Source organism: Equus przewalskii, chromosome 2 (genome assembly GCF_037783145.1).
Source record: "Equus przewalskii isolate Varuska chromosome 2, EquPr2, whole genome shotgun sequence".
NCBI classification, from domain to species: Eukaryota; Metazoa; Chordata; class Mammalia; order Perissodactyla; family Equidae; genus Equus; species Equus przewalskii.
Window position 1 is genome coordinate 77,612,395 of NC_091832.1, and position 10,882 is coordinate 77,623,276.

Below are 10,882 nucleotides of genomic sequence, written 5' to 3' on the forward strand. Positions count from 1 at the left end.
ATACCTGTGTTGATGATGCCTTCTTTTTTTAATTGAGATATAATTGATGTATAACATTATATTAGTTTCAGGCGTTCAACATAAAGATTCCATATTTGTATGTCTAGGGAAATTATCACCACAACAAATCTAGTTAACATCCATGCCTACATATAGTTACAAATTTTTTAAACATTGATACAAACCTTAAACAGGCACAACGAGGCAGGGGAGGGAGGAGGCTCTGGCATATCTCTACGTAACCCACTTCACGTCGAATCTTAAAGAAAGACAAAAAATGTACAAAACAAAATATACTCATAATTATACCTCCCTGGACAACCACTATGAACACTTAGTATTATATCCTTTCAAATGTATTCATTCATACAGACGACACATGCCTCTCCTCTTACAAGCTAGAGATGATACCTACATTTTGAATTCTTGCTAGAGACTATATCTTCAAAGTCAACCAATATGCATCTTTTACCAAAATATTGGTTATAAAGGAGGGCTATTTTAAAGAACATGCAATCTGTTTATCCTATTGTTTAATTCTTGCTTATTTTGGCAACAGGTAACTGCATATTTGAGCCACATTTTACGTTTCCCCCTGAATTTCTTCTGCTGAGTTACGCTTTCATTCATTGAAGAAATAGATAAGTTACTTCTGTATGAAATCTACTGTTGCCTTACTTGTCAAAAAGTTTTTGGGGAAGCATCCATTACATTAACCATAAAAATAATTTTTCTAAGAAGAAGTGAAAGAAAACCTTTATTTCTCTTACACATTTGCTCCATTTTTTTAATAACGCAAGACATGAATTTTATAACTAATCGAGTTTCTCATTACTTTTCTGGTCAAGAGGCTTAGTATAATTTAGTATCAGTATTTCATGATTGTATAACATCCTTTGGCCTATATTTTTATATAATGTTTATTTTTGGTAATATTGCTCTCAGCTAGCTAAATTTCCATGGCTCTGTTTTACCATATTTTTTAATCAAATTTTTAATCAAATTTTCTGTTTTATCATAACCCACGTCAAATCTTTTATATATGGCATTAGGATACACCTAAATAAAATAGTTTGATGGAAACATGTAATAGTGTAGAATTGATAACTTAATACCTACTTACTGAGTGATTGTTGGCTAAGAAAGTCGTCCATCTCATCGTCTCTTCTTTTTAGTGAGACATGAGTTTGAATCCCAGCTCTATTCAGATTCATGTGTTCAATCTACAGACCTTTTGGTTACTCACTCTCTGTGGTAAAAGATACTGTCTGGTATAGAGGATGCTGAAGAAATGTTGGATCTTCTGTCCACCCTGGACACATCTTATCCTCCTCTTCAGATTTCTTTATTATGAACACTATTACATGATCTATGACTTCTCTGATTTTGTGACACATTACTTCCATTTTTTTTTTTTTAAAGATTTTATTTTTTCCTTTTTTTTCCCCAAAGGCCCCCGGTACATAGTTGTGTATTCTTCGTTGTGGGTTCCTCTAGTTGTGGCATGTGGGACGCTGCCTCAGCGTGGTCTGACGAGCAGTGCCATGTCCGCGCCCAGGATTCGAACCGACGAAACACTGGGCCGCCTGCAGTGGAGCGCGCGAACTTAACCACTCGGCCACGGGGCCAGCCCCCATTACTTCCATTTTTTAAAGATTTAAAAGATATCATTCTTTAAATCTGATATTGTCTCTTATATCAATAAGAAATGTTATTTAACATTTCCTCTGCATTTTCCCTAGCATTTAGAGCTATTGACAGTGAAGGAAATTCCGGAGTAGAAGGGAAAAATAAATTGCCTTTTACAGCTATCTGAAAATGTGTTATTCAAAGCATTTGTGCAGCTAAGGTCCTGGAATTTACTGTCTAGCTTGAAGCTTGGGAAGCTTAATTTCTCTTCATTGAAGAACACTAAAAAGCAGTAGCTCTAGGAATAATCCTTTAAGGAATAAGGGAGAGGAGAGATGGAAGGGAAGAGAAGGAATAAAAAAGATGACTGGAGACCTTGGGTAATACATGCAGGGTTGTTCCCAATGGAAATCCATCAATGATAATGGTCCCAGCTGATTTTTTGGAAGGGGGTTTAGATTTCAAGATGTTTGTCTTGTTGCAGTCTAACTCATCCTTCTTTCTTTAAATTTTATAAAGTCTTTTATTCACGTATAGATTCTGTGTGTTTATGCATGTATGAATCAAAGAAAGAATCTAAATTCTATGTTTAAAATTCTTTGGTACATGAACAGGACAGTCTTCATGGGGCCTATGTGATCTAAATCATAGTGTATCTGAAACAGAAGTTTTAGCGTCAGATGTCATCATCAGACTGTAAGTCTCTGGGTGCTGGACTTCCTGAAAATTATGCACTGCAGAGGCAATCCATTGTTTCAACACTATCTTGGTCTTTAATGAGAGGTGTGAACCAGCTGATATTCAGCTTGCACAAGGAAGTAATTTCAGTTACTCAAAAATAAGTGTATTCTAGCAATTAACTGTCATTCAGAAAGCACTTAGTGAATACCCATTAACTTCCTAATACTTGGTCTGATCCTTCGAGGTCCTAAGGCTTCTTGCCCTGAAGGACCACAGAAAACAGTTTGGGACAATATTAATGATTTATGAGAAGCAATTAGAGGATAATTAAGTGGCAAACTGTGACGTTAGTGAAAGTACAGGAGAAGCCAGAAGTAATTTTGTTTGTAACACATCTCATGAAGTTTGACTCTCTTACTATTCTCTACTCTGTCTCTACTATTTGACTAAAGGTTTTGATTTGATGGCCGGAGTGAGATACTTTACATGTGAAAACGTTTATGATATTTCTTTTACTTCAAAAAGTCTCTTAATAGATGTTGAACTGGTAAAGGAAGTCATGGGAAAGTGGAAAATAAGAACACATTGACAATGCAAACACAAGTTGAATACTAGATGTTTTTGAATTTGGCAAGCTGGATAACTTCAAGTCTCATGTTAGTAGTTGTTTTTAAAAGAATCGAAGATAATCAGTTTATGATGCCAGAATCCTCTTAGTTTTATAACTGACCATCTCCAGCCTCACAGCAGCACTTGAGAATGAAAGAAGACTGAAATATGTGGGTGACAAGGAACATGACATTTTTTGAAACAGCCCCAACAGAAGGCAACTAGTAATATTTGAAGAGATGGCCAGGAAAAACAACTGGGTCAATCTAGGTCAGCCAGATCTATGGTTTTGGAATTAAAACGCGGTAGAGTCATTTTTGGACCATTCGTTGTGGGTTCTAGCAAAGTTTTCATCCAATTCATGGCAGCGAATTTGGCTCCATGAATTTCTTTCTTAAATCTTTAAAAAAATATATTCATGGATTTCTAAATTTTAGTGGTATTCAATAAAAAAAATTAACAAGTGTGGCAATAATGGGCAGAGTTTGTTCAGGATGATATCACACAAAGAGTGTACTTACTCTGGGGATGAACAGAACATTCCACTGGACTCAGACACCAGAGCACAGTTGCTTTCCTCTAACTCCAGCAGCAGAGGCAGCCATATCTTTTTCCTTTTCCAAATATCTTCTTTCTTCTTTTATCATAGCTGTTACTAGCATCACCTTCTATCATGCTTGTTTCTTTCTTCTCTTTGTTTCCTTTTCCTTTGTCCTATATATATATTGATAAACAAAAGTGTAGGTGACAACTTGTTAATCTTTAAATGGTAGAAGAGAAGAGTGGTACTATTTCTTCATACTTGTCCCTTCTTTTCTGGTCCTATATTTCTTGTAGTAGAAGGACAAGGTTGGAAACAGCAGGTGGTAGAAATACTCAAGATTTGTGGGTAAAAATATGCGAGGTAACATCCCCTCATAATCAACAATGCTAGCTATTGTTATTTTATTGCCAAATTGCTATAAAGTAGAAGCATAAATGTGCTACATCATCTCAAGAAAGCTACATTTTTCTGGGATACAAATGCTAACACTTTTTAAAAAAATTAAAAATAATTTAGAAATTTCCACTGTTGTATGGATTTCATGCTGTTTGTGCTAATGACAGGGTTGGGATTAATGTAGAAGTTTTGGTTTTGTTGACGAAGAGGAAAGCCTGTAGAGTTTTCACAAGAAGAGTCCTCAGGGCAAATTGCATGTTTATTAACTTGCTTCCTGTTGTGACAAGGTGGAATTACATGGAATTGCAACAGACTATGAGCAAAGTCGGGCAGGACTGTACTATAAAAACCTCAACCTTTCTTTGTTTCTCAAATGCCAGTTGAGTAGGAAAAGGTAAACACCATTTCCAACAAACTCCTTTTGTTTGAGAGGCAGAGTTGTGCTACTAGAGAAAGGATAAAAGTTTAGATCTACTGGTACATCTCATTTTGTTATCTGTGACCAGGAAGTGTGTGTCTTAGTTCATTTCATACATAATAAAATGCTTCACATGCAAAAGAAGTATGAATGTTGACTTAGCTGCCATGTTCAGAAACACTAATCAGAAGATTACTGTTGCCAAAATTGTTGCCCTGAACCCCTAAATTTAACGAGGATAAGGTGGATACAATAGAAGAAGGGAGATAGTTGGAAAGGAGAAAGATCTAGCTGCCTCTGTTGCTGGAGTTAGAGGGAAGCAGTTGTGCTCTGGTGTCTGAGCTCAGTGGAATGTTCTGGTCATCCCCAGAGTAAGTATATTCCTTATGTGACATTATCCTGAACAAACTTTTCCCATCATTGCCATGCTTGTTAAATCTCAGAACCTCTTCTCAGAACCAGGCCCAGCCAACCATCCTATTTTCTGATTCCCTTGCAAATTCGTGCTACATTACAAATGTCAAGGGACAATTGTCAGATAGCACATGGAGATTTAGAAATTGTCTCATTAAACAATAAGATTAATGATACGGCATCCCCAGACTTAAAAGTATTTACTGATTCTTTAATACATGTCTTGTTTTTACACTCTGCAGGTAAATAGCAGATGGGTAGCAAGTTGTAGGTGGCATTTAAGAAGTGAAATCATACGTATTGGTTATGTCATCAAAGGAGGTGCCTTACAAATGAGGGGAAATGATGCAGAGTTGAAAAGCATTTCAAAGTAAGTTGCCTTTGCAGAGAGAAAGCAATTAAGAATACTATGTGTCAAACTGTATGGAAATGGAAAATGTTGCTCAAGATACTGTTTGATGATTGTCCCAGGGTACACAGTGGCTACAAGAAAAAACATAATTTAAAAAGAGTAATTCAATAGTGTTGAGGTTATAAAATTGTACTAAAAAGTTGTCCTCCTGCCAAAAGCACAAAGTACTAACTGGTTCACAAAACTCTCATGGGAAACATAGTAGTTTATTTATAAAGGAAAAACTAGGTTAATTCGTCTCTAAATTATGCATTGAGTATAAACATTGAATATCTTACAAAAGAAAATGCATTTTTTTTTCTGGTGACAACTGATGTTTTTTCAATACATTTGCTGATTATTTTATAGCACCTTTTAGCCGTGAATCCATTTAGATAATTTTGTTTTTTACCATGTTTATATTAGAATTTCCAGAAGAAAAAGCAAAGATTGGTATGTGAGAACGTGTTTAACAAGCTTGCAACTACCAACTTTGGGAGGGCCAAATGTCCTGAAACATGGTATTCATTAGGAAGTTTGAAAGACAAATGGTATTCAATCTGGTTCATCTTCTGATAGTTGATTTTAGTAAAATGAAACATACATGCATGTGTGCAAATGCATGTTCACAAACCCGCACCCCACCTTCCTGATGATACACTATGGATTAGCAACCTCTTTGAAAATAGGGGCAGTTTTATGTATCTCTGCATTCCTCCCATCATCTATCACAGGGCTAGGTTTTTAATAAACATTTGTGTAGTGAATAAATTGATTAGCAAACAGTTGGTCTTGTCCCAAATGTCCATAAGACATTTGGCTCATAAGATATTTGGTCCACACCAAAAGATCCTTGACATTTGGTCCTGTCCAAAACATCCATCAGACATTTGGTCCAAACCAAAAGGTCCTTGATATTTGGCCGTATTTAGAAATGTCCAAAATGTCTATGGAGACATTGGATCCACACCAAAAGGTCCTTGATATTTGGTCCTTTCCAAAACCATTTAACATGGACCAAATCTGTTTGTGGAAGTTTTGGATAGGACCAAATGTCAAGGAACTTTTGTTGTGGACCGAATGCCTTGTGGACCAAATGTCTTATGGATTAAATGTCTTATGGACGTTTCGGACAGGACTAAATGTCCTGAAAGGAATAAATCAGTTATTTACCATAAGATGTGGCTATAGAAGTCAAGTATAGTGACAAATCCCACAGTAATTTTCTTTAATTTTGATTTTACTATTACCAGGAATTAGAAGGCCTCTGTTTGATTAATTTTATTTAGTACTTGTATAAGACAAAATTAACTCTTTTAAACCTCAGTTTCTGTAAAATGAGAAATGTTTGAAGAGATATAATGATTTACTATCTGCTTTGAAACTGCAAAGTAACAAATAATATAAGTTAATGTCATTTTTTTCTTAAGTTTAGAATAGTTTAAAAAATGTACGACTTCTTTAAAGAGTGATCAATAAGTGGAGAACTTAATTTCACAGTTTTTATTGCATTCAGCTCTGAGTGATTTAGTAAACTTATAGTCAGATTTAACAAGGAGACAATTTCATGAGTATTGGTGTCTATTTTTACCTGAGTTTGGAGGTCATGGCATTTGGGAAGCCATTACTTCTTTTCTGGTGAGAGTTAGAGAATTCACAGCTTCTACACTGAGTCAGAATTCCCATGAAATGAGTTGAGCAAACATTTGGCTGAAGAATGAGTGTTTGTCCCTTCAGTAGCTGAGCCAGGGAAGCCTTGTACAGATTTGCTTCCAACAATTCAAAAGTCAAACATTCATCTCAGGAATAATGTTAAATGTGGGACATAATGTATCCTTGCAGCCTTAAGAGATCAGACGTGGGACTGAATCTCGTAATATTGCATAACCTGGGCTAGGCTGGAACAAATAACTCTCTTCACAGGTCATCTAAAAATGCATTCAGTGAAGATTGCTTTTGCTCAACATTTCAATGTCTGCTACATAGGCTATTTGAGTTGATGTGTACAAGGAAGATGAAATAAAGTGCTACTTGGAATTAGTGACTGGCAGGAGTGACTCTAGAGGCGAATTTCATCTATTTTAAAAGTTCAATGTGAATAAACATTTTTCTACATCTTTCCTAGTCATACATGAAATTTCAATTTAATATTTTGGTGAGAAATGTGCTTTTGATCTTAATTAGTTCTGAGAGTCACTTTAGAGAGATTTGTTGCCCCAATTCTGCAGATTTTCAAAGGGGATTTAGACATTGTATCAACTGGGAAAACATCTCGGTGACTGTAAGTAGTTGTTACTGAGGAGAAACTTTCCTAGTACGATTCACTTTAATACTCTTTAATATTTAGGATATCTTTCTAAATGGTTTCTGTCAGTCTTGCTGCTATGGTGAATATTGTTATTCTATATTGTCGGGCTTTTATTGTCAACAGTCTGATATTTTCAAAATGTAAATTTAATCATAATCTTTTTCTTAAAGGCTGTCAGTGGATCTCTCTCCTTAGCATTCAAAATCCCAAACTGCTTAGGAGACCACATTAAAATCTTCCTCATCTGGCCACTGATAACTTAGCATCTCCTTTTCTGTCATTCTTCCAAGATGCAATCTCTACAGCCTTGCCAAGAAAACTGCCATTCTCCAACACTCTATTAAATACATTAGAACATAAAAGCCTATGTACTTGTTAGAACCAAAAATGTCCTTTGTCATTAATATCTTCCCAGTATACTGACAGTGTTCTTTCTGTCCAAGTTTTGTGGGAATTAAAAAAAGGGAAAACATAACCACTAACATTTGTCGAGTGCTTACTGTTTTTGCCCATACATTCACTCTATTAATCCCTAGAATAACTCTATGAGGCTAGTTTTAAAATTATTCCCATTTTATGGATGAGGAAACTGAAGCTCAGACTCCTTAGGTAACTTGCCCAAGCATACAGAGTAAGAGATTAAACTATAGTTCAAAAAAGAAAAAAAAAGATTCGAGAATCTATGCTTTTTTTTCATTCCAAAAGAATATTGCAACATACTTCTTGGGAAAATTTTGCCCAGGGCCCTGTATTTTTTAAAGAATAATATTGAAAACTTTAAAGGCTATGCTATTTTAAATAAATTAAAAAGTCAAATTTCGTTAGTGAGATATCTTAATAACTGAGCTATCCAGTTTGACTTCACATCCTATCAAACAGTACCTGATTCTAATAATGGACTTATAAAATGATTTATTCACTCTTTTAGAACTCCTTTATTTCCAAAAGGATTAGGGAAAACTTATGGTAAAAAGAGATAAGAATAATAGATCCACTATATCAATGGTAAAGAGAAAAGTAAGGAGTTTAGACTAGGATAACTTAAAATAAGGTAAACCATTGTATATGAACAAGGTGCTTCTTAGGATTCTGTGGAAAGCAAAGTACAAAGAAGGAAAACTAATGAGCATGTAATCAAGGGAGCCCCACTACTTAGGACTGCGCTGGGCATTCTTAATGAGCTCAAGTGCTGGATCTCATTCATCTTTACGTACTGCTGTCATCAGCATGAGTTTGGTGTTATGATTATGGAGGTGAGAGATGTACAGAGTCCAATCTGATGACGTGTAGTGTCTATAAAACTTGTGGCCTGCAAGACAGGGAAAATAGGAAAACAATACAGAATACAGAATTCTGCTTACCCAAATCAGGCAATAAATTTAAAAGAGGCTATGAAAGAATGACATAAGTGTATGAAGGATCCAGTGGAATGACATTAAAAATGCTTTTAGGGCCAGACAACAAAACACTCAAATGTGTGAAGGGAGACAAAGATTTGCAATGTTCAACCAAGTAGTAAAGCCCTCAGTTACCATCTCCACGTGGCTGCAGAATTCTTTAGGAGAAGGAAGAATGAGATAAAGAAAGTAAGAATAAGAATAAGAGAATGGTATTTTGAACCCTCTGAAGGTCACAGAGCCCTCGTTGTTATAGATTATGAAAAGGGGCTCTATCTGTTAGTGAGTGTCCTCAGCTGAATCAAAACTCATGTTTTAAGCAAACATCTCCAGGAGACGAGTAACCTAAGTATAATTATTTCCTTGATGGGTACAATAATAGAATTATATATATGTATTTAAAGGTGAAGTAAATTAAACTTTTAAAAGCCTTTTTGTGTGAATTTTGGGAACGGCTTCTGCATATCTCCTATTCAGTGTGATGAGCTGTTTGAAAGCATTTAGAATATCAGAGTTACTAACTCTAAATTCAAAATATCTTATTTGACATTTGAATATAGACCTGAGATATTATGTTAAAAATTAAATATATATTTACTGACTTTATAAGAAGCATTAAAATTTGTAAAATAACTTTAAACATATGTATATGTTTAATTTATTAAATGAATAGAAATGGCTATATATTTTAAAAGATTTTGTTTGTTTTGGAGTGGAGCATAAGAAGTAAATAGAAATAATTAAGATGGTTGATCAATCATGAATTAAAGGCCCTGTTGAAATTGATTATTATATTCATTAGATTTATAAAGTATAAATAAACCTTTATAGTTGGACTTAATGATTTAGAAAATACTACGGTTTTGAATCTATATTTTGGGTGAATTGAAAGTTACTTTTGAAAACTTCTTATTAATGGTAAGCTCATCAAAGTCACATGACATGCACAGTATGATCGTTCGTTGGTCATGACCGGGAGGAGGAGCGAGACTGAGAGAGTACATGTGAGGGCGTGAGAGCATTCTTCCAGGCAATAATTTCCTTTAAAAGGAGTGAAACAGCCACTTTGGAAGACAGTCTGGTTCTTTCTTATAAAACTAAGCATACTCTCACTATACGATCCTGCAATCATGCTCCCTGGTATTTACTCAAAAGAGCTGAAAACTTATGTCCACACAAACCCCTGCACATGGATGTTTATAGCAGTTTTATTCATGATTGCCAAAATTTGGAAGCAACCAAGATGTCCTTCAATAGGTAACTGGATAAATTGATATATCCAGACAATGGCATATTGTTCAGTGCAACAAAAAGACATGGAGGAACCTTAAATGGGTATTACTGAGTGAAAGAAGCCAATTTGAAAAGGTTACATACTGTATGATTCCAACTATAAGACATCATGGAAAAGGTAAAACTATGAAAAAAAGTAAAAAGGCCTGTTGTTGCCAGGGGTTAAGTGTCAGGAGCGATGACTAGGCAGAGCACAGAGAATTTTTAGGGCAGCGAAATGCTCTGTATGATACTGTAGTGATGGATTCATGTCATTACACATTTGTCCAAACCCATAGAATGTACAACACCAAGACTGGATCATAATATAATCTACGGACTTTCAGTGATTATGATGAATCAACATTGGTTCATCAATTGTAACAAATGTACCACTCTCGTGGGGGATGTTGATAATTGGAGAAGCTATGCATGTGTGGGGGAAATCTTTGTACTTTCCTCTCTATTTTGTTATAAACCTGAAACTGCTCTAAAAAAATAAAGTCTTAAAAAAAAGAGCTAAACTATTTCATTCAGAGAAAGTTTTCAGGCACATCTTTATATGTGGAGAATTGCGCAACAGGTATAAGGACAAAGTCTTCAGTAGCAATTTATAGAAGATGTAGACACGATTTTTATGTCTTTTCATGCTGGTCCTCAAAACATAAGGTCACATTAATTCTTAGCATTACCATAGTGAATTAAAATAACATAAATATGTTTCACTCTGGTGATTCATGGAGAACCTGAAAGAATAGAGAGTTAAACTTTCTCATATGTCTACTCTAGCTAGACTTTTGGAAGGAATTTGACAGTAAGTAAC